Below are 24,535 nucleotides of genomic sequence, written 5' to 3' on the forward strand. Positions count from 1 at the left end.
CACAGTTCCAACTGTCCTGTGTCCTGAGCACCTCTCCCAGTTGCTAGGCAATGTGAATAACAACATAGGAAATCCCATCATGCTTTGCACAGCATCAGGGAAAAAAAGCCTGGGCTTTTTTTCTTTGATGGGTGGAGCTTAGCTAAAAATGCAGCTAAAAATGATGCTTTGGTAAGAAAAATAAAGTTCTGATGCTGTGAAACTGTTAAAGAAACACCAAGCCTTTTCAGTTCTGCTGAGTAGATGTTTAGTCCGGAGGTTCACTTTAAACAATTATTGCGCACTTTCTGTAAATCCAATAAACTTGATTTCACTTCTCAAATATCACTGTGTGTATCTCCTATATGATATATTTAACTGACATTTTTTATCGTAACAACCAACGATTTATACAGGAAAATCATGACGATTAACAAGGTTGCCCAAACTTTCGCATCCCACTATATATGATCACCTTTACTCCTCTTATACCAACCACACAAATGCACCCATGAAGAGTCTACAGCTGGACACTGCTCCTTTAAAATCCTGCTGGTCACATAAGAAAATCCAACGATGCGACAAATATACAATATACTTCGCATGTTGGGGCCCCGGGGGCAGGCCGGACAGCCGTTTCATGTTCTTGCTTCTTCAGAGGCTCTTGCTGCGAACCACGAGAATGCAGTGTATTCTTATTTCACCATCTGTCCTAAAAATGAATGAAAAGGCTGAGGTAATACTTTACAAAAACATGCATGAGTCTGTGCAGCTCAGGGCCGGGCCGAGGCATAGGCTGGAGAGGCTCCAGCCTCAGGGCGCAGTGTAGGAGGGGGCGCACAATTCATTCAGCTGTCATTCCTAATTGTGTATGAAGCAGAGAGAAATAAGGAAAGGGGATACATAGCAGTGACTGCAAGCCAGATAACTAGAGATTAAGGTGTTGGGGAGGTTGTGGGCCCTGTGGCCCTCTTAGTCTAATGGCAATCAGTGTGTGACGGCTGGGGTGGGAGGGATGGAGGGGCGCACTTTGGTGTCTCAGCCTTGGGTGCTGGAGGACCTTGTCCCAGCTCTGGTGCAGCTGCACATGCAACACAGATGCCCTCCTGTTAATGATGTGTCCTAACACTAATGAATCTAAGCTGTACCAGGATGTAATTCATCTATTATGAGATATACCAAACTCTATTTCACCCAGATATCCATAAAATTCATTTTTTTAAGAGAACCTGTAAGAAAAAAAAGAGCCTCTGGGGGTACTTACCATGGGAGAGGGAAGTCTCTGGATCCTAATGGATCCAGATGATCCCCTTCCTCCTGTGCAGTATGAATCCATCGCTGGGACCTCCGGACAGCAGCATGCGGCAATATTTACTTTGCGATCCAGCGCAGATGCAGTACCATCTTCCCCCTCGGGCCCTGGTGGAAACAACCGAGCCCAATCTGGTCCACTCTACTGCGCAGGCACAGACGTTTCGCGCCCGCGTGAGATGCCTGTGCAGTAGAGCGGACCCGATCAGGCTCGCCTATTTCCACGAGTGGTATTGCACCTGCGCTGGATCCCAAAGGTAAATGTTGCCGCGTTCTGCAGGGGCTACTGTGCCTGCGCACATCCGCCAACAAGCTTGATTTTCAGGGGTAGCCAGCACTGGATCGGGGCTACACAGGAGGATGGAGGGAGCCTTAAATGGACACTTTTTCCCTTACAGATTCTCTTTAACCTCCCTGGCGGTCAATGAAATCCGCCAGGGAGGCGGCGCAGCACTATTTAAATTTTTAGTTTTTTTTTTAAATCATGTAGCTAACCTAGCGCTAGCTACATGATAACCGTTGCGCAGCTTCATCTCCCCACCCCCTCCGATCGCCTCCGGCGATCAAGCCCATCCAGAAATCCCTCTCTGAACGGGATTTCCATGAGGGCTACCCCCGTCGCCATGGTGACGGGCGCGATGAAGTCACCGACGTGACGTCAGAGGGAGTCCCGATCCACCCCTCAGCGCTGCCTGGCACTGATTGGCCAGGCAGCGCACCGGTCTCGGGGGGGGGGGCACCATCTGACACTCCGGGTAGCGGCAAATGGGTGTGGAGCAAAGTGCTAGCTGTGTGTATAAAAAAAAATTATGCAAATCGGCCCAGCGGGGCCTGAGAAATCCCCCTGCGCGGCTTACCCCGTGTCCAGCACGGGGTTACCGCTAAGGAGGTTAATATCAATATGAAAAAATATGTTAAAGAGGAACTCCAGCCTAAAAAAACATAATGTCATTAAGTTACATTAGTTATGTTAATTAAAATAGATAGGCAATATAATCTCTTACCCACCCTGCTTTAAATGAACAGGCAAATGTTTGATTTTATGATGGCAGCCATGTTTTTGGTTGAAAGGAGGTGACAGGGAGCATGAGACACAGTTCCAACTGTCCTGTGTGCTGATCACCCCTCCCAGTTGCTAGGCAACGTGAATAACAACATAGGAAATCCCATCATGGTTTGCACAGCATCAGGGAAAAACGGCCTGGCAGTTTTCTTTGATGGGGCTGAGCTTAGCTAAAAATGCAGCTAAAAATGAGGTTTGGGTAAGAAAAACAAAGTTTTGATGCTGTGAACCTGTTAAAGTAACACCAAGCCTTTTCAGTTCTGCTGAGTAGAGTAGATTTTTAGTCCGGAGGTTCACTTTAAGTATTAAAAGAATGCATTCCAATTATTATTATAGTAATAAAAAGCTTTATAAAGCACTATCATATTACCCAGCCAGTGGCATAAGTAAAAAGCTTGGAGTCCCAGTGCCAGTTTTACATGGGTCCCCAAGAACTCTATTGAGCCCCAAAACCAAAGACAGCTGCAGTGTCAGAAAGGTGTACAGAGAAAGGAAACGGTTTGTTAAGGATCAGCACTATGCAATGTACATATAGAGGTGTCCATTACCAGCATAGCATTAATAAAAAGCTAATAAGATGGATGAAGGAGGGCCCCTCTCTAGTGCAGGGGCCCCGGTGTAGTCACAACCTCTGCATCCCCTATTGTTACACCACTGTACGCAGCGCTGCACAATAGATAGGGGAGGAATTACAACATCAGTCTACTTTACACAGGGACATTATAGCATTCAACCATGGTACACAAAATAGTGACGTAACCATCTAGGGATAAGTAGAGCAGACTAGTTACTGAGTCCATGTTGGGGTGGAGAAGAGCACATGGGGAGGAGGTTCCTAACAAATAAGCTTACAATTTAAGAGGTGGGGGAGAGAGACACATAAAGGGGGCTGGGTGTAAGTCCAAAGGAGGAATATGGAATTTTGAAGATCGCAAAAAAAAGGGAAGGCATACATAAAACAGCATAGGTAGTACAAGGAAAGTTTGTGGACATGGGCCAAATATAACAGAAGTACCAGGGCAGTTTGGGGGCGTAGGCCAAATATAACAGAAGTACCAGGGCAGTTTGTGGGCACAGGCCAAATATAACAGAAGTACCAGGGCAGTTTGGGGGCATAGGCCAAATATAACATAAGTACCAGGGCAGTTTGTGGGCACAGGCCAAATATAACAGAAGTACCAGGGCAGTTTGTGGGCATAGGCCAAATATAACAGAAGTACCAGGGCAGTTTGTGGGCATAGGCCAAATATAACAGAAGTACCAGGGCAGTTTGTGGGCATAGGCCAAATATAACAGAAGTACCAGGCAGTTTGTGGGCATTGGCCAAATATAACATAAGTACCAGGGCAGTTTGTAGGCATAGGCTAAAAGTAACAGAAGTACCAGGGCAGTTTGTGGGCGTAGGCCAAATATAACAGAAGTACCAGGGCAGTTTGTGGGCACAGTCCAAATATAACAGACGTACCAGGGCAGTTTGTGGGAATAGGCCAAATATAACAGAAGTACCAGGGCAGTTTATGGGCATAGGCCAAATATAACAGAAGTACCAGGGCAGTTTGTGGGCATAGGCCAAATATAACAGAAGTACCAGGGCAGTTTTTGGGCATAGGCCAAATATAACAAAAGTGGAAGAGGCAAGTATTGAACTATGAATAATTGTTGGTCCAGATTTCTGGCCGCATTGACGATGTCTTGGGAGGAATACTCAAGAAAGGGGGCTGTACATGAAAAAAGGGGGGCCTGTAAAAAGAAAAGAGGGATGTTGTGGATAGGAAGTGGGGGCTTCTGTATATTAAATAGGGGTCCAGTGCACATGGAAGAGAAAAGCAGTGAGTAGAGTAAAGACAACACAAGACAGCTAGTACAGAAGAGCCAAATGTATAACTTTAGATGACTGTTTAACCTGCCTGAAAATACCAGTGATACTTTCATGTAATAACAATTATTATCCACCCAAAAAATACTCTTTTGAAAAAACATTTCACAAGTAGTAGAAGTCGGCCTACAGCATTAGGGTCACCTCCAAATAAAATAAAAGGCTTTTTAATGGATTCTTGTCTTTGCGTGTTAAAATCATTAGTAGGCAGAGATTGGGGTTATAACAATATGCTTAGGAGTCCACATGGAATTATCACAAATACCTTCTGTTTTAAGAAGGCAAACTTTTGTTCTACTGAAGTACTGAAATCCCATCTCGGGTGATTCCTCAGAACTCAGCAATACTCTTCTCCAACTAAGCATAGCTATCTGAGCCTGAACTGTTCCAACACACCACGCCTTCATTCATCATACTAAGACATTCCACGCCATCAACCTCTACCTAATTTACTTTAGCCTGACTAGCGAAGAACATGTAAACACGCATATCTCAGCCATGGAAATGTATTCTTGTAGTCCCATTTGCAGGTCTGTGAAGGCTTCAAATGTCCTGGAAGAGGTCTTTTCAAAGCAGTATAGATCTGATTTTATTTATTGGACTTATTTCTTCAGGTGTAGCTGTTTCTGTATTGCTCAGTAGAGATAGAGTCTGGATGTAGGATCCATCTGAAAATGGCGCTTGTGAATAATGGCGCATGGTGTTGCCGCTAATCCGTTTGTCTCTTATCGCTATTTAACATGAAAGCCTTATCGTTATTTAGCGTTAACACACAGAACCCTCCCTGTACCTATCCCTAACCCTTAAACCCCCCTGGTGGTGCATAACCCTAAGACCCCCCTGCTGGTGCCTAACCACCCCCCTGGTGGTGCCTAACCACCCCCCTGGTGGTGCCTAACCCTAACCACCCCCCTGGTGGTGCCTAACCCTAAGACCCCCTTGCTGGTGCCTAACCCTAACCACTCCCCTGGTGGTGCCTAACCCTAACCACCCCCCTGGGGTTGCCTAACCCTAACCACTCCCCTGGTGGTGTCTAACACTAAGACCCCCCTGCTGGTGCCTTACCTTAAGACCCCCCCTGGTGGTGCCTAACCCTAACCACCCCCTGGTGGTGCCTAACCCTAAGACCCCCCTGGTGGTGCCTAACCCTAACCACTCCCCTGGTGGTGCCTAACCCTAACCACCCCCCTGGTGGTGCCTAACCCTAAGACCCCCTGGTGGTGCCTAACCCTAAGACCCCCCCGGTGGTGCCTAACCCTAACCTTGATAGTGTTGCATTAAATCCATTTACCGTTTTGCAGTTAAATAACGTCTGCAGTTTGGCTTATGTAGGGCGCTATTGATAAATAACGTTACTGTGGGCAATAACGTCTGCTGTTTGGCATATGAACAGCGCTATTGATAAATAAGGTTAATGTGTGCCGTTTTTCTTCTTTTTTCCCTGTGTGCCGTTATTATGCAGTACTAACGATAAATAGCGATAAGCATACAGTATCTTTTTAATGCAGCGCCATTTGTATGCATAGGCGCTGTGCGCCATTATTCACTGATCCGCTAAGGCCTCCAGTAAGCAAGCCTTATTAGTGTTCGTAACCTGCTATCCCTAAATAATTCCTTTGGGCAAAAGATTGGACAGCCCTCTTCTGAAAATGTACCTGGACTCTTGGGTTTGTTTTCCACTGCACTTGCTTTGCTTTCAGGGCTGGATTTACCAGAAGGCACTGTAGGCTCGTGCCTATAGGCGCCTGATGATGGAAAGGTGGCTTACTCCCCTCCCCTAGTGCCTCTGTCCTTCCTTATGCAGAGTCCCGAGCGAAGATTAAATGAGTGGTTACTTACCCAGCTCTCTGCATTCCACTGATGAGATCTCCCTCCAGTCAGGGGCACCTCTAGCTCCCTAATACCGAGGTTCCTCCAGCTACCTAATGCTAAGGGGCACCTCTAGCTACTTAAAGTGGTCTGAAAGCCAGCATTTCTACTTTGCTCTAAAAGATTCCTCACAGCTTGAAAGCTACTATCCCAGATTTTGTTTTTAGCAGAACATCACTGAAATGGTTAAACTAAAGCACTTTGTCCTGCTATTCAGCTTCAATCCGCATCCAAACTGGAGATAACAGTATCTTTGTTTACATTCCAATGTTGTTACAATGTGTGTAAACACAATGTAACAAGTGGAAAGGAGCTCTCTTTGCTTCAGACACACACACACAGTTCAGAAAAGCTCATTAGAAAGCACTTTGTCCTGCTATTCATCTTCAATCCGCATCCAAACTGGAGATAGCAGTATCTTTGTTTACATTCCAATGTTGTTACAATGTGTGTAAACACAGTGTAACAAGTGGAAAGGAGCTCTCTGTGCTTCAGACACACACACACAGTTCAGAAAAGCTCATTAGAAGATAATATAATAAAAAAAGGAGTTTGAATAAAATAAAATGCCAGCTTTCAAGGTACGATAAACTACACTTTGGAAACTTGTAATTTGTAAAGAAACAATATTAATTATGCACAAAGGCAAATATGATAGCTGTATTAGTAATAAAAAGTAGGAAAACACATTTTTATTGAAGGTTATGTCGGAGTTTCAGACCACTTTAATACTGGCTATCTAATACTAAGGGACACCTGTAGCTACCTATGATGGGCAGAAGAAGTAAGGGAGGCGTGACAGCTGGGCCAGCCAGCACACTTGTGGTGCAGTTCGGTGGGGGTTTGTAGGTTCATGGAGGGCGGAGTCTAGGGTGCCAGGACATCTGTGCCTATAGTGAGGTAAATCCGGGCCTGTTTTATTCTGCGCATACATGCTGCTTTTTTTGTGCATCATTTGTGGTCTGGTCTTCATTTAACTTTGATACTTCCTCACTTCCTCCTTCTAGCTTGGAAGAGCTAAATGAAACGTACCCTGTCCTGCTGCCGGGTACTTAAAGAGGAACTTCAGCCTAAACAAACATACTGTCATCAAGTTACATTAGTTATGTTAATTAAAATAGATAGGTAATATAATCTCTTACCCACCCTGTTTTAAAAAGAACAGGCAAATGTTTGATTTCATGATGGCAGCCATCTTTTTGGTTGAAAGGAGGTGACAGGGAGCATGAGACACAGTTTCAACTGTTCTGTGTCCTGAGCACCTCTCCCAGTTGCTAGGCAACGTGAATAACAACATAGGAAATCCCATCATGCTCTGCACAGCATCAGGGAAAAAAAGCTCGGGCTTTTTTTCTTTGATGGGTGGAGCTTAGGTAAAAATGCAGCTAAAAATGATGCTTTGGTAAGAAAAACAAAGTTCTGATGCTGTGAAACTGTTAAAGAAACACCAAGCCGGATTTTTAGTCCGGAGGTTCACTTTAAGTGGAGCTGAATGCGTGTGTTCAGGTTCCAAACAATGTGGTGCCAAATTCTAACACCAACACTAATTATAACAAGTTTCCATTAAATAAGTACAATTTAGGCCCAAGGGCAAACAACCAACCTGACGCATTTTTGTGTGTGTCAAAAGGATAGGAGTGTGGGAAAATCGCATATCAAATGTGGTGCTGGTGCATGGGATTTTCTTGCTAACACCCTGCTTTAATTTCTCAGTATTTTTACTAAAAGAATTTCTGGAAAAAAGTTCAAATTCAGTCGCAATGCATGGAAGAAGGCTTTGTTTGTGCAGTGCAAAAACATACAAAAAGTATAGGCTATGTGAACTGCCACTTTTCTTATCTCTCAGAAACATACTTTTAATATAAGGGCCCTTTTACACTGGGGCTGTTTGTGTCCTATTTCATGGGCCCAAATGCGTATCCGGATTCTCAGCCTAGTGAAATAAATAGACTGCTTTCAAATTTTTGCACGTGAAAAAATTCTGAAGCACTGTACAATGCACCCGAATCCCCATGGCCGTACATGGCTCGGCTACGGGGATTTGGATGCGTGATAGGCGTGCACAAGTGCCAACGTCCACCTTGGAGGTTGACGTCCGACATTAATGGAAACAAAATATTTGTCCTGAAGGTTCCTCGTTGAGGCTTTGGTGATCCTTACCCCCACCCTGTTCCATCATGTTTCTACACCCCAACCTCTGCCTAATGCATAGGTTAAAAACTTATGTCAAGGGGTTAGGGTGGTGAGGTTAGTGATAGTTGTGGAGGCCTGCACCTTTACTACCAGAAAGTAGGGCTATCACCAGGGCTCAAGCAAGAGTTATCTTAACAAGCACCCAACGTGATAAGGTAAGTAAGACTACAGGAAGTACATTTGTTGTATCCTAAGTGTTTTGAATGGCTACTCAGGTGATAATTTTGACCATCTTCAGAGGTATGGTTAGGGAACATGGGCAAGTTCGGGACAGACATGATTGAGCAATGGTGCAGGTAGAAGCTGGACCATCCACCTGGAGGGAGATCATATGACCTGTAAAGTTGAACACCATGAAACGTTTGTCTTTGGAGGTGGAATGTCCTCTTGGCCTCATGCAGTCTGAGAGCCAAAAAATCAGGAAGAACTTGTGGCTTTCATTACATATCTATATTACTCTGGTCTTGTGGTTGTCCGGCTACAGTTTGGATACCAATCAATTGTAGTTAATCAAACACCCTACCTATGGCATGACAGTAATTAAAGGGATGAGTTGGTAACTCTGGAAAGGAGTTTGGCCTAAACCAGTCTTCTTAGCTCTAAACCTCAGCAGATCATGACAGCTCCTCTCCAAAGCTTCCTCCTTGTTCCAGACAGGTGCTCTTTACCAAGCCAAGCAGAACTAAGTTTTGGCATTTCAATGTAATCTGGAAGTCTTTCATCGCTTTTTTTTCTAGCTAAGTCGCTCCCTCTTGCCTTCCACCCTCGTCAGTCATCCACACTTGAGTGACCAGCCTCGACTTGCCTTGACAGTCCCTCTGTTTAGCACAAGGAAGTCTTGTTTTATAAAACGTAAGTAGGTTCACCGTTGCAGCATGACTTGTTAGTACTCAGCATCCAGTGTTTACACGCGGGCCTGTCATGTGTGTCTGGCATTGTACGGCGGCCTTGCCTCTTGCACAAGGTCCTGTCCAAGTTGTCCACTTCTCCTTGAAAAGTGCTGGCTGAGCGCATGATCATCAACCAAACATCGTGTCCCTGAAGTCGTTGCCTTCCATGTGTTCCTCTACGTTACAGGCCTCTTACATATTTATGTAAGCCCGATCCCAGTGCTGAATGTTATCTCGGTTCTGTCTGCGCGTACCTTTGTTTGTTCAGGTGCTAAAAGCACTCTTCGCCGTGAAAGGATTCATTCATCAGAGCAGGTCCACTGTGTATCGTTCTGAATGCTGAAAGTACAGGATTTACTGCTAGATTAAGTTATACAAACACAGAGCGGGCCTCTTTATTTTTTGGAATCCATCATTTACAAGATTACTATAATGGGATTTCGATGCCCGCCCTTTAGAATCTCAAGCCTGTAAAAACACACTTTTTTTTTGTTCCCGCTACTAGGGTTGTTTTATGTATTAGTTTAAGAAGTATCCAAATTAGAATGGTCTAATCTAGCCTGAAATAACAAGATTATTGTTACGGATTTACCTTGTTTGGAAACGCGCCGTCATTGTTCTGATCACGTTTTGGTTTTTATTGCCCAGCTGAACCCAAAAGTCAAACAGAGAAAATTCTTATAGCGATTGGGTTGATAAGTGACTTTGAAGTGAACCTGTATGTAACCCCCCAAAAATAACAGTATGATAATAACCCCAGTAGAGGGAAGCTTCTGCATAGTCCTGTGGTTTCTCGTGTCCTCCTTGACACCACCATTCCCAAGCTGGGTCCTTCTAAACAAATTCAGCAAGATGGGAGGAGGTGTCTCAATTGTGACACAATATGTAGTGAGTGGAGGTAAGTAATAGGACCAGTCGTATCTTGTGATTTTTATTGTTAGACACTAACAAAAAGGCAACGCATTTCACGGGACCTGTCCGCTTTCTCAGGTCAAAAGAAGACAGGGTCTGAGCTATGTATCTCCATTTTTGCTGCTCTGAAATGGAGATTGTCTATTTATTGGTGTCTAACAATAAAAATCTTAACCTATCACCTATCAATCACCTCCACCCACTTCTTATTGTACCCCAAGTGGGTTGCCTTCTCCCATCTTGCATTGTCTCCTCCCTTGTCCCAGGGCTTACCTCTGTGACTGCATCCAGTGGTCCTTTTTCTATTCTGGAGTGTGACCGACTTTGACCCAACCGAGTCATCATAACTGAGTGGGAACAGTCCTTCTTCACATGTGCAAAATGGTACTTGCATATACCAACCCAAGTTTGCGAGTAGTTGTCATTTCTTCACATCTCCCAGAAATACTACACTATTGACACTCGACCTCCCAGAATATCTGGGAAGAGTTTGGATATGCTCTTGTGGCCGCGCTCCCTGAGCTCAGCCATTCTTGTGCAATATGGCCATGCTCATACATGGAGAGGAGCATGACCATGAAGAGGAAGAAGTTTGGGTGAGGAGGACTTAGGAAGCCTCAGAACTATCCAGAGAGGCTACTGAGGTTAGTATGAAATCTTTATTTTTTGAATCCTGAGAGTAGGTGTTTACTGTCATGTTCCCATTGATAGATATGGTAAAATACATGAGGGTGCTTCGTCTCTGGTTCTCTTTAAGTTTAGAAATCACTCCTTAACTTAAGGACAGGATCCTTATTTTAAGTATAGCATGATGTAAATTGCTTAGTGAATGCTAAAGGCTTTATCACCATGGTGATAACAGTAAAAACAGCTCAGAAGCTTTATTAAAGACAGGAGATAAGCTTAGTGAATTGTGGCCAATACGTTCTGTTAGATTGTAGAGAAGGCATCCAGAGATGTATGGGAGCTCTGTTATTAGAAGTTATACCGCGTTTCATGGCTTTGCTCAGAATGATTAAACACATCAAAACAGCTTAGTTATGTTTCCACCGGGACAATGGCAATGTCTGCAAACCAAGCTGAACGGGCTCCACTAGAGAGGCTCAGCTCGAAGAGCAGCTCCACAACCCTGGACAACGTCCCTCTTCCAGCAAAAGGGCATTCTTGTTCGCATTGTAGCGCTGGTGAACTTTGGCTACGATCAGGCTGAACATGCTTGATTGGGAATATCTCCATCTTCTGGCTCCAGGCCAAAGCACACACAAATGTTTCATTTTTAGCCAGCGCAGAGAATTGCAGTTCGTTAGACACGCTCTTCCAGTAAGTTAGCCCAACAGCTCTTCAGATCCTAACTAAAACATAATCAGATATCTCAAAGCCAAATGGAAAATATTTGATGTGTTTTTGTTTCTTCATAAGCGATACTACATAGCATGATAGCGAAGATGAGCTGCATCATTTGTCATCTTGTGTTGTTCACACACGTCAAGCGAGCGGCAGATTATTGGAACAATATGAACCAAAGATCGGAATGACTGAACTGGGGAAACATGCTTTAGACTGAGAGAACACAGATGAAGACTGTACATAATTCTGTTCCTAATATATGTCATGTGACGAATGCTGTGGTGCAGGTTAATATAGAGATACGTGATGAAGTGCTGGGTACATGTTGTCTGTACTTTATGGATTTGTTTCAACATTCACCAAGGCGGTTGCTGAAAGAACATCTCACTGTGGGGGTTGCCTCTCTGTGGTTGTTCCCCCAGTAGATACACCTGTGGCCCAGTTCACCTTAAAGAAGAACTCCAGTGAAAATAATGTAATAAAAAAGTGCTTAAATGAATACTGTAGGGGGGTCAGGGGAAAATGAGTTGAGCTTACCCGGTGCTTCTAATGGTCCCCTGCAGACATCCTGTGCCCGCGCAGCCACTCACCGATGCTCTGGCCCCGCCTCCGGTTCACTTCTGGAATTTCAGACTTTAAAGTCTGAAAACCACTGCGGATGCGTTGCCGTGTCCTAGCGTCCCCTGATGTCACCAGGAGCGTACTGCATAATATGTCGGCGCTATATAAATACTAAATAATAATAATAATAATAATAATACTGCACAGGCACAGACCATACTGGGCCTGCGCAGTACGCTCCTGGTGACATCAGCAGGAGCGAGGACACCACGGCAACGCAGGCGCAGTGTTTTTCAGACTTTAAAGTCTGAAATTCCAGAAGTAAACCGGAGGCGGGGACCGGAGCATCAGTGAGTGGCTGCGCAGGCAAAGGATGTCTGTGGGGGACCATTAGAAACCCCAGGTAACTTTAACTCATTTCTCCCCGACCCCCCTACAGTACTCCTTTAATTTTTACAATAATTAAGCACAGATGATTTAGTCAGTGTTTGCCCACTGTAAAATCTTTCTCTACGGATGGGTACCAGGCTGGCTGGGGAGCTAAGGATAGGTAGATGTTGGCTGGAGAGGTTGGGATAGATGCAGGCTGGCTGGGGAGCTAGGGGTGTGTACTAGACTGGCTGGGGATGGGTCCTAGGCTGACTGCCTCTTCTGCACCACCACCAGGGGACAGGGTGATATGTGTTGTGTCTGTTGGCCTGACTTTGCTGGCTGACTCTGATTCTGTTGGTGATATTGTAGAGTCTTTACCTGTTTAGCAAATTCCAAAATATGATGCTACTGAGTCCTGTGAGAGGTTGATTGTCGCAGAGTCGAAGTGGTCAGCGATGGCTCGGTGGCATTTTGCATGCCCATGGCCGGTAGTGCTATGCGCATGACATAAATCATGATATCAATGCACAGGGTGCTCTCGTCCATGGGCATGCAATTAAGGACATGTGCACCACTGGGTCAGCACTTGAGCAGGAGCAGATCAGGAAGAACAGGGCTCTCAGTGTAAGCTCAGTGGGCATGACTGTGGGGCCCCCTTCAGGTGTGGGGTCTAGAGCGATCGCCCCACTTGCCCCCCTCCTAAGGTCGCCTCTGACCGCCAGGCTTTCATGAAATGCTTATTCCGAATGCTCCCATTCACTTGAATAGGATGGCGGTAGATCCCGAAAAATGTCACATCTAAATTGTTGCGTTAAACGCGGGGAAAGAGGCTGTGTGAACCAACCCTTAATAAGTTGGGGAGGGAGTCATCTCAAAAGTGTCCAGAGTATTAGAGAAACTTAACAGAAGGGGATCATTAAGAACCTGAATAAGCACATCGTCCAACACAGGAGGCTTAACTCTACGGGTCAAGACTAACTAAACCTCAAGGAGAAAAGACGCTCTTTTTAGGGTGGCAAGTTGCATGCTTTTGTAATGTTTGGTTCACACACTGCTGAATTCTGTGTTTTGGGATAACATGCTACCTAATTACCCTGTTTCCCTGAAATTAAGGCATCCCCTAAAGTAAGCCCTAGCAGGAATTTCGAGCATGCTTGAAATATAAGCCCTACCCTGATAATAAGCCCTAGCAGCAGTAAGGGGAAAAAAGTATGGCAACTTGTGTTATTACTGGAGTTCATGGTCTTGTAGGCGGGACCATGGCTTCATCATTGGGCCTATCACTGCACTCACTGCTACTCAGCGAGTGCAGTGATTGGCCCAATAACGTAGCCATGGTCCCGCCTGCGAGACCATCGGCTCTAGTAGAAACACAGGTTGCCACAATGGTAACATTTGTATATGATTTATTGACTCTGTTATTGTTGCTCTGTGCTGTTTTTTGTTTTTAAAGAGACACTGAAGCGAAAAAAAAATATATGATATAATGAATTGGTTGTGTACTATGAATAATTACTAGAAGATTAGCAGCAAAGAAAATATTCTCATATTTTTATTTTCAGGTATATAGTGTTTTTTCTAACATTGCATCATTCTCTAATATGTGCAGATTACACAACACTCAGCATTCAAAATGAGTCTTTCAGAGCAGTCTGTGAAGCAATGAACTCTCCTCTAGCAGAGGAAAAGTAAACAGTTCAATTACAGTTGAGATAATAAAAGTCAGATAACAGCCCTCTCCACGACTAAGTTAGTCGGAGAGCTTAATAGCTTTTTTGCATAGAGATAACAACTGGAGTTTCTCAACTCTTCCTGTACTGGAAACAATTAGACTGATGTATCTGATCTTAATGTTTTTTTTCTTAGCTGTACTACACATACAAATCATAATATTATCATTTTTTTTTCGCTTCAGTGTCTCTTTAATTGATTGTAATTGGGATATGTCCCTGCTCAATAAAGATTTTCTTATTAAACTTTATATAGAGTTTGTAGGATTTTGAATTATGGTATATGGATTTCTTTTCTTTTGAATGGTATTCTGTGTTTTTCGATGGCGTTTCTTGATTTATTTTGGCTAATCTTATTTGCGCAATGGTGGCTACGATATGTAAAACAGAGAAACCGAGAGCCCAATATGGTGAAGTACGTATTGGAGAAGGGAAAAAAATGGATAGTAAGTAATTATACTCACAAACCAGGGTTACTGCAAAGGCAAGCACTGTAGGAGCAGGTGGGGAGATTAGGCCTGTCCCCACTCAGGACTAAGATGTTGCTCTCTGTAGAAAAGGAAAACAAGGGTATAGACACTCCTCCACCTAGGGGTGGACACAAAGATGGTAGACGGTGTACAGAGGCGCCAAAAGTATAAAATATGCTAAAAATGGTAAAAAGTTCAGGAGGCGGTGGTGGACTCTCTGGGAGAGACGCCAGGTGCATACTAGACCCCTTGCTGTGTATTACTCCGTCAATTATTGCCTGAGGAAGCGGGAATATACCTGAGAAACGCGTTGCCTGTTATATCGGAGTATCTGAATAAAAGTTTGTTTTGCTTGAATATTGACAGCTCGTGAGTATGTTTGGGGAGGTTGAGTCCACCACCGCCTCCTGAACTTTTTAACATTTTTAGCATATTTTATGCTTTTGGCGCCTCTGTACACCGTCTACCAATGGTGGCTACAAGGACAATCCTGGGCTTGCTTGCTGACAGTGCAGTCTAATACAGCTTCTGCCAGATTAACTACTGTGGAAATTTCTTACAAGCTTCATCTCAACGTTTTACATTTTCCTGAAGTCTGTTGTCACCGTTTCTTTATTTGCAAGGACTTCTCAAGGAAATCTTCCATCAACGATTGACTATAAATTCGCCTTCACTGAGGGCCTCTTTCTGATTGAGTTACCACAGCTCTCCCAGCGGGATACATGGTGGCTGAGCACTTACTCGCTAGGACTGGGTGTCATCACTTCGGGTCAAGGATCATATTCAAATCCAGAAGCCCAGAGGTTTTGTATTTGCAAATAGAAAAGCTGGAGGCTGTCAGAGGTGATATTGCACTTTGAGGGGTAGATGTGCTACAGGAGGTACTTTGCGGTACCAGCTACAAGTGTGTGATGGGGAAGGAAGGGGAAGAATGGGGGGTGAGGGGTTGTGTGCATACATATGGAAAAGTTATGTGTGTGTGCCTAATACGACTGGGAAGTAGCATGTATGTGTGCATGTGGGAGGAGTATGTGTAGGTTGAAGTGTCTGTGAGTAGAGATGGCTCGAACCTCCGATTTTCGGTTCGCGAACCTCAAACTTCCAAAAAAGTTTGCGAACCTGAGAACTTTTCGAACCGCAATAGACTTCAATGGGCAGGCAAACTTGAAAAACTACAAACACTGTTTCTGGCCACAAAAGTGATGGAAAAGATGTTCCAAGCACCTGGAGGGGGGCATGGCGGAGTGGGATACACGCCAAAAGTCCGGGGGAAAATTACGAATTTGCCGCACAGCAGGGTTATAATCCCTAAAAGGCAGAAATCACATTGCACTGCTAAATTGGAGGCCTAAAGTGCTTGAAAACATCTTGAGTGTGTATACATGGATCAGCAGGTGGTGTAATTAGAGTACTGCTTCACACTGATAGACCAAACTCACTGTGTAACGCACCGCAAACAGCTGTTTGTGTAGTGACGGCCGTGCTGGACTGGTGCGCACCATGGCGAGAGTGCAGACGATAGCGGTTTTCAAGCCCATATGGTCACCAGGCTGAGGTAGCTCAATGACAGAACAACTGTCCACAATGAAGCAACGACCTTATTATCTTGGGTCAGGTGTGCCCCCAACACACTCATATAGCCGGTCATTGCTTTATTGTGATACGCAAGCCCTTTCACCGTGGCGAGGTAACGATCACGGAAGGGAATTGACACATGTATATGCCTTTTGTTTTGTTGTTGCAGCCGCAGTGCAGCCAGAAAAATTAGGCAGGCATGTACACACACCAGAAAAAAATATTATTGTTTTTGTTAGCAGCTGCTGCCAGCAGCGGCCTTAAAAATTCAGGAACCACCAAGAAAAATAAAATACTTTTGTTCCTACCTTATAGCGCCATCTGGTGCTCAGGCACACCTATAGACCTGAGGAAGCGGCTGTAGCCGTGAAACGCGTTGTCGATTGTGCCCTAATAAAATTTGAGAAATTGTTACCACTACCTTAAGTGTGAGTCTCACTCCTATAAGGTAGGAAAAACAGTATTTTATTTTTCTTGTAATACTAACCCAAATTATAAGAGGCACAGATATATGTATACAGGCGCCTCCTACCCTTTTCAAATTATGATTTGGGGCTTCTTTAAAAAACAGGTAATTAATTCTGGTATGAAACTGCGGGCGAGGGCGGTACCAGTGGGGGTTATCTGGAGCGTGAAAGGTGCATTCCTAGCGCGAAAAGAGGATAACTGCCACTTCCTCCCGTCCATATTCAATGTTCGTATCAGTCGAAGATTTGGGCTGAGTACTGCGGGGACCCCTTGAAGGCATTGAACCATGAGAATGGAGCTGTGACATATGTCACAGCACCACAAACAAAATGTTATTAACCATGCAAACCACCCCTCTTAGTTCAGGGGTACTTTAATTGGAAGGCAGCACACCAGCCTAAAATCATGTAAGTCATTTGAGTTGGGCAATGTTGAGTCCGTGCAGAACTGCGTGTGGTCAGATTCTGGAAATTCTGGGCTGCCTGCAAGGAAAGCTATTTCAAAGGAATTAGGAACACATGCAGAACTTTATGGTCTCTGAATTGCACACATACATCTCAGTTTAGTATCCCAGAATCCCTGTCAGGATATCTTCAATCAGGTCCAGCACGGCTCTGCCGCTTGCTGATACAAAAGCTGTGTGAGCAGCCAAGACTTGTCACAAACTACTGAAAATGGTTTGTCACAGAACTGGTCTCCACATCTAGAAGTCAGGTGTGGGCTGGTCCAGCATCTGGATTTATTCTTGCCGTTGTAGATTTGGAACGTTTCTCCAACCCTGTTGTCTCATAAGGGTAGATTCCTGAATTCCTTTAAACAGAGAGACAAGGAGCCCAATGTTCTAGTATTCTATCTAATAAGAGACAAGTGTCCCTGTGTACACTGTCTCTGTGCCGCTGGGTTTATGCGTCTTGCCACTGCACATGTGCGCAGCACGGACCCAGATAGCCGTTGGGACTTGAGGACGGGGTGAGTGAGCCGGGCGGATGGGTGTGCGTGTGGGCGGATGGTTGCCGAGCGACAGGCGTGCGCACTGTCAAAGAAAAGACCTAGAGCCCGTTTTTGAATGGACTTGGGTCTACTAGTCATTAATAAATGGGAAGTTGTAAGCATATACAGCTATACTCACAAGAGAGGTTGCAGATCCATGAAACCATTGTATAAGCCAGTGGGAAATAAACCATGCCCACTCGGTTCTCCAGGTCATGCCGGAAGCTGGATGGTCCCTCTTCTGGGTTTGTATTTTTTAGGGAAAAAAACTATTTTCTCCAAAGGAGGTTTGACTCATAGAAATTGGGACCAGCACCATGCATAAATTAATGAATAAATATTCATTTACCAATTAGAATGTGCTAGAAGGGGAACCAGCATATGACATACAAAAAAGAGGGAAAAGGGGGTTCCCCCATATACAAGCAGCACCAGACTAATAATATCCAAATATTATGAATCTTTATTATTTTCAAAAACTTATCCAAAATTTCATAAAAACAATTAAAAAAGTCACACAATGTGACCAACGGGGTCTCTCGACCATACAATGTATCAATACGTACAAAAAATATGTATAACAATAATATTTACACCAACTGGCGCATGGAAAACAGTAGTATATAACTCTATAGACAGCGTATAAAATAACCTAAAATTATTAGGGTATACCCTCCAAAGGAGGTTTATCTGGATACTCGTAAAGATGGAGGCGCCCAAGTGTAAAATATATAAACTTCTATTAGTTAAAATATGAATGTGAGGTAAACTCTTACCTCTCCTGATGACAAAAACACCAGTAGTACTGGAAATGTATTTATTCAAAATACAAAATAGACAACGCGTTTCACTGGTACTGGCCTGCTTCCTCAGGTAACAATACACAGTGCCTTGCAGCAAGGTGAATAGAATATGGGTGCCTCGGATAACCGATTTCTGGAGTGCAGTGTCAGCTTGTGAATGTTAGGCCTTAGGAAACTGAGCAGCTTTTTTGTTTGGAAGAAACGGGGAAAAACATATTATGAAGGCTAAACAATGGATACAGCGCTCAGTGCTACTATAGCACGTGTCGAACTCCAGGCCTGGAGGGCCAGATCCATGCCAGTGTTTAGGATGGACTGAGAAAGAAAGGAATGTGTTCTACCTGATGGACCACACCTTTCCGGATTCAGACTTATCAATTCATTTGAGCTGTGTCAAAAATATGTGAAGATCTCGGCCCTCGTAGGACCGGTTTGACATACCTGAATAACTATAGGATAAAAAGTCCCCAGAACTAAAAGTTCATAAAACTTCTATTTTCATCATATCTTGAGACAATTCATGACACCCGTGGGTTCTTCTTCAATCGAGTGAGCACCACCACCAACCCCTAGACGGGGACGCTCACCATAATAAGTATTGCCTGCGGGGTCATTGAAGGCCACCCACTGCCTGTCATGATAGGCGAAGGGTGGCCTTCAATGACCCTGCAGGTGCTTCTTGACCCAACCTCACAGAGATGGGGATGGGGGAGAATTAAGAAGGCCAAAGGTGAGTATGAGGGAGGGATTTGGAGAGTGGGAGGTACTTCTTTGTGCTAGGAGGGGGGAATCAGAATAGGGAGGAGTCTCACAGGGGAGTATGAGGGGATGGTTTGGAGGGTGAGAGGTGCATCTTTGTGTTTATTTGGTGAAGTATGTTGGTGAGGGGGCAGGGGGTGCAGAGTTAGGTGCAGCAGACCCAAAAAATAAAAGAGGAAAAAACACCTGGACATAATTTTGAATGCTATTCTTAAAAAAGCCTGCCACTATGTTATTTTAATCAACTTACGTGCAAAACCTAAAGTGACAGAGGAGCTGCGTATTTAACGAGAACCATCTGATATGTATTTATCCAGGATGCTGTGTATAGCTTTCATGACAAACCCCTCATTTCATTAAACCGAAGAGAAAAAAAAAGTCAATCTCGCCTTGCAGAGAATCGTGTTCTAAACCCTGAAACAATATCTGTCCTGCCGCGCTTTTTTGGCTCGCCGCGGCCTTTCTGCTCTTCATTAAGCCTCTATTTTGACATCTTTCCATCATCGTTTCTTCATCACGCAGAAATAAACGCTCTCCTTCGCAGGTTAAAACCCCGCCATCAAGTACGGAAACGCCTTTTGAACGCCCAAGTGTTTTTTTGTTTCTCTATATTTGATTATTATTTTAATCAGAACCTTCAGAACGCTGCACTCACTTCCAATGGAAAATTCGCAGAGCTGCAGGAAGGGAATTTAAAAAAAAATGGACATATATACACACAAGATTTACAAGCGTATCAAATCGACTTATGATTGCCAAAACGGACTTTGGGCTCTGGATTGCATCTGAGCTGTTTTCTGACTAATGAATTCTCATCACGGAACGTGGAGTTGGGGGGGACGGAGAGCCCACCGTGACAGAAAGGCTGCATAAACTTGGTCGGCCACCAAATCCCGAAGTCAAATTAAACGCTGATTTTCCATAGGGAACGAAACGCGCAAATAAGAACTTGGGTGGAAACTCAAGTCTTTTGTGCTGAAGTTTTTATTCTGTTACTTAAGCTCCTGCTGTTGATTTAAATAGGCATCTGTTTTATTTATTTATTTTTTGCATTTTTTATTTAAAAATATTCCGGCCTAATGGCTATTTACATGGGGGGCGGGGTGTTCGCTGGTGAATGTATAGGTTTTTTTAACGTACGATTGGAGAGGGAGAGTGCCGGTGATGTGTAAGGATAAACATGTCACGTTGGGTTGGGCTGCTAATCCTAACAGCCCATTCCCCATTAGGCTAATGCGAACTGTCTGCTCTCGTTACACAGAACGCAGGCCTCATCTGGATGTGATACGTAGTGGGATAAACGCATTAAGGCACAAATAATCAGTGTTAAAGGGGACATACGTTAGAAAGCTGCTAAAAATAAGGCTCTGTGCTGCACAATTTCTTTGTAATCGAATGCAATTACGAATTATGGTATTTATTGCTCCTAAATTTGCACTTCGCCCCCTCCAAAAGTGTGAGGAAAATGTTTTTGAATCTTAAAGTGAACCACCATTTTTAGCACCCCGGGCATCTTAATAGCACATTAAAAATGTATACTAACAAATGTTGCTCATTACTAAAAAAATATATTGTACTTCTTAGTCTTACATTCAAATGTTTGTTAAAGGTTTTTATTGCACTACTTCCTCAGCCTGCTGTCCACAGAAAGAGTGGGCAGATAAGCATAGCAATGAGCAAACAAAAGCTTTCATCAGCAGGAGGGCTGGGGGATAGGACACTGTACTTCAAACAGTGTAGAGAGTCACATTGTCTGAATTTGCCATAGCTTTCCTCCCAAGTAACTAGCATCTCTTATTCTCATGGCTGCAGTCACCATCTGCAGAGATCTTCAATTCCAGGAAGAATAAATCTGTTACAACTTCCACTTTTTCCCCATCTATTTGTAGATGGTTCATTGGAGCACATGACATGACTTTAGTTTTCTTGATGTTAAGCAGTAGACCAGCTTTGGCACTTTCTTATTTGACATTCATGACTAGAGTCTTAATTCTTTCTCAGTTTCAGCCATCAGAGTGGTATCACCGGCATATATCAGATTGTTAACATTCCTCCCAGCTATTTTAATTCCAGCATGTGACTCATCTAAACCAGCTTTCTGCATTCCATATTCAGCAATATAAGTTAAATAAAAAAGGAAACAATATGCAGTTTTGTCACACTCCTTTGCTAATTGTGAACTAGGCAGTTTTTCCATACTTCAGTCTGTTGCTTTTTGGTTTGCATATAGATTGCTCAAAAGGTAAATGGCCTGGCATGCTTATTGCCTCAGTCTATCATGATCTACACAGTCAAAAGCTTTTGAATAGTCAATAAAACAAAAGTAGACATTCTTCTGGAATTCCCTTGCGTTCTCAATTATCCATCGAATGTTGGCAATATGACCTCTTGTGCCTCTCCCTCTTCTAAAATCAGCTTGGATATCTGACAGTTCTCATTCCATAATATATTGCTACCATCTGGCATCTAAAATTTTGAGCATTAACTTGGACACTTTGGCCCCGATTCACAAAAGCGTGCTAAGGGCCTTTTCACAGGCGTGCTAACACTTAGCACGCTTTTGTGAATCGAGCCCGTTGTGTCACTGGAGCAGAGAAAACAGGTTGGTCCTCAACACTGCTAAAACCGTTGAGATGATCATTGACGTCGGGAAGAATGCCCCCACCCCACCTCCAATCTACATTGACGGCACAGAAGTTGCAAGAGTATCCTGCGTCCGTCTCCTGGGCACAACCATCTCCGGTGATCTAGGCTGGAAGGCTAACACCGCCTTTACTCAGAGGAAAGCCAAACAGAGACAATACTTCCTACGACAAATTAAGTTTTGTATGGCCCAGGAGCTTCTGACGAGGTTTTACTCTACCACTGTTGAATCTGTCCGCTGTTCTTCCATCCTGGTCTGGTACACTGTCTCCTCTGCCAGCGACAGACACAAACTACAGAGGGTCATCAGATTAGTGGAGAGGATCACTGGGAAACCCCTCCCCTGATTGGACCTCCTCTACAACACCAGACTATGATCCAGAGCCAACGATCACTCACACCCAAGCCACTGCTTCTTCAGGCAGCTCCCATCTGGTGGAGGTTTCGGGCACTCTCCACCAGGACCTCAAGGCATAGTAATTGTTTGCTTCCCACAGCTGTCAACCCCTTAACCTCTCTGCACGCCCTCCCCCCAGTGCCCCATCCCTCCCCCATAAGAGTTTTTAGATGCGGGTCACCAATATCGACTACTTTATACTGACTTACTGCTCTCCAATGCATGTGCTTACACCACTGTTTATTGTGTTTACTTGCCTATTTATTGTGTGATATCTCCTACCGCATACCTAAGTGGTGTATGTGCCAAACCCAATTCCGGGCATGACCCAGTTCTGGTTGGCGAATGGCGAATTAGGATGATTTGGCATTTCCTTTTTTTTGGTATTGGAATGTAATGTACATAAGTACACCACCACTTGAAGAGAATCTGAAGCAACCCCACCCCCCCTCCTCCCAAAAATACTTATCTAAGGAGCGGGAAGGCTCAGTGTCCGTTCAAATCTCCCGCCACGGGAGGTGTTTGGAAGTCTTCGGGCGACTGAGTGCTCCAAAAGATGGGCGGCTCCATACTGTGCATGCGGAAGAGAGCGTGCTTGCGGATGCGCAATGTGGAACGGCCTGTCTTTGGAAGCACTCAGCTCCTAAAGGCTATCGAAGCTCCCCCCACAGCGGCAAAGAGCAGTCTCCAACCCATCGGGTGAGCCAGTGGTGGAGTGCGGGGACCAGGCAAGGAAGTGGAAGGCTCTATAGGACCCAGAGCCTTCCCTCCTCTTAGATAAGTATGTGTTTGTTTGTTTTTTTTTGGGGGGGGGGGGGTTTGCTTCAGACTAGAAAAGTGTTTACTTCTCCGAGATTCAGAGCGCAGGGATTTCAGGAGACGCAGTCAGCCATCAGCTCGGTATAAAAATACATTAAACATTTTCGAATGAATACTTATCCGGATTAAACATGCTGTTTGTGCTCACTCGGAGTGGGTCTTTAATGTGTCTGCTGCGCTCAGAGCTTCCTTTATCCGGTCATCCACTTAATTACGTTTTATTGCCGAGGGGCAGAGTCTTCGTTCGATTTAGACAGACGGTATATGAAAAGCAGAATTCATATTCTCGGGCCCCCTTACATTCACAGCGGACTATTCTGGGCATCGAAATAACCATATGAAAATATGTGCATGGTAATGTATGTAATTATGTGCCTTTTCTCCAAATAAAACAGCGTGATGGATTAGAGGCGTTTATACTTTCCACTGAATGATATAGATTTGATGAATAGGCCAACGATGAATTCGCTGGGGAGAAAAAAGAAGAAAATCTGCAGCTCTCAGGTGGAAAGCTGCGGCCGTCCAGATGTGGTCGTGATGAATGGACCCCGGACTCCGAGACAGGTAGAGGTATTAAGTACAGTTGGTGGAAAATGTGGACGGCCCCTTACTGACATCTGCATCTCTTAAAAATAGTCTGAGAAGGGACTGTTGATGAGCAGAAAACATTGAGAGGCGTAGTCCTTCCTTTATGATAAAATGACTGTTATTTGTCAAGCGCAGATAGACAGGTGCATGCTGACTTTTAAAGTGGATCCGAGATGAAAAACTAACTATAACAAGTAACTTGTCTATATATCTTATCTAAAGTTCAGATAGTTTACACAGAAAATCTAGCTAGACAGGCTTATCAGTATCTTGAGCACTCAGCCTGTGAAAAAAACCTAATCCCCCTTCTCCCTCTTCCCCTCTGCCTCTGAAATCAATGGCTAGTAACACCTCCTCCTCCTCCTGCCCAGACTGAGCTCCCATGAGCCCTTGCTACTGCCAAGGCTCTCTGAAAACCTGTGGGCGTGGTTTATTTAGTTTATAGGGAATTAGAGTATTAAAACAAGTATTTGGCTTGAGGAATGCCCTATAAACAATAGGAAAGGAACACAATTATGCAATGAGTAAAAGTTCATCTCGGATCCACTTTAAAAAAGTGCCTCAACTCGTACCTGATTGCAGGGTCCATTCTAGACAGGTACATATGAGGGGCAGTCAAAAATGTGAAGGGGGCATCGTGTATACATATCATATGCTCATGTGTACACATCATCGTGTGCACAGCAGAGCTTTGTACCACTGGGTGTGGAGGCACAGGACGGTTGTCCGCTGAGAGATCCCCATTCTCTTATGGGGGCTGGATGTAATATCGGGCAGGATGTAATACAGGTGACAGAGAAAGTGCAGCAGTAGACCACCAATTTCAGCTGTTCTCTGTTCACTATTTAATATGTTTACATTCATATATCTGCGCCAGAGAAAATAAATTGTCCCATCAGCTGCCAAGAGGCAAAAAGTCC

General features: G+C 44.3%; 1 long non-coding RNA gene across 1 annotated transcript in view; it reads right to left on the reverse strand.

Moving 5' to 3' along the window:
- Positions 1–494: 494 nt before the first annotated feature.
- The window catches only part of LOC137571019 (uncharacterized), a 146,264-nt gene continuing 122,223 nt past the window's right edge, over positions 495–24,535 (reverse strand). Inside the window, exon 3 of the long non-coding RNA XR_011031284.1 lies at positions 495–691. This is a non-coding gene — a long non-coding RNA (uncharacterized lncRNA). The remainder of the gene's footprint in view (positions 692–24,535) is intronic.

Source organism: Hyperolius riggenbachi, chromosome 4 (assembly GCF_040937935.1).
Source record: "Hyperolius riggenbachi isolate aHypRig1 chromosome 4, aHypRig1.pri, whole genome shotgun sequence".
Classification (NCBI taxonomy): Eukaryota; Metazoa; Chordata; class Amphibia; order Anura; family Hyperoliidae; genus Hyperolius; species Hyperolius riggenbachi.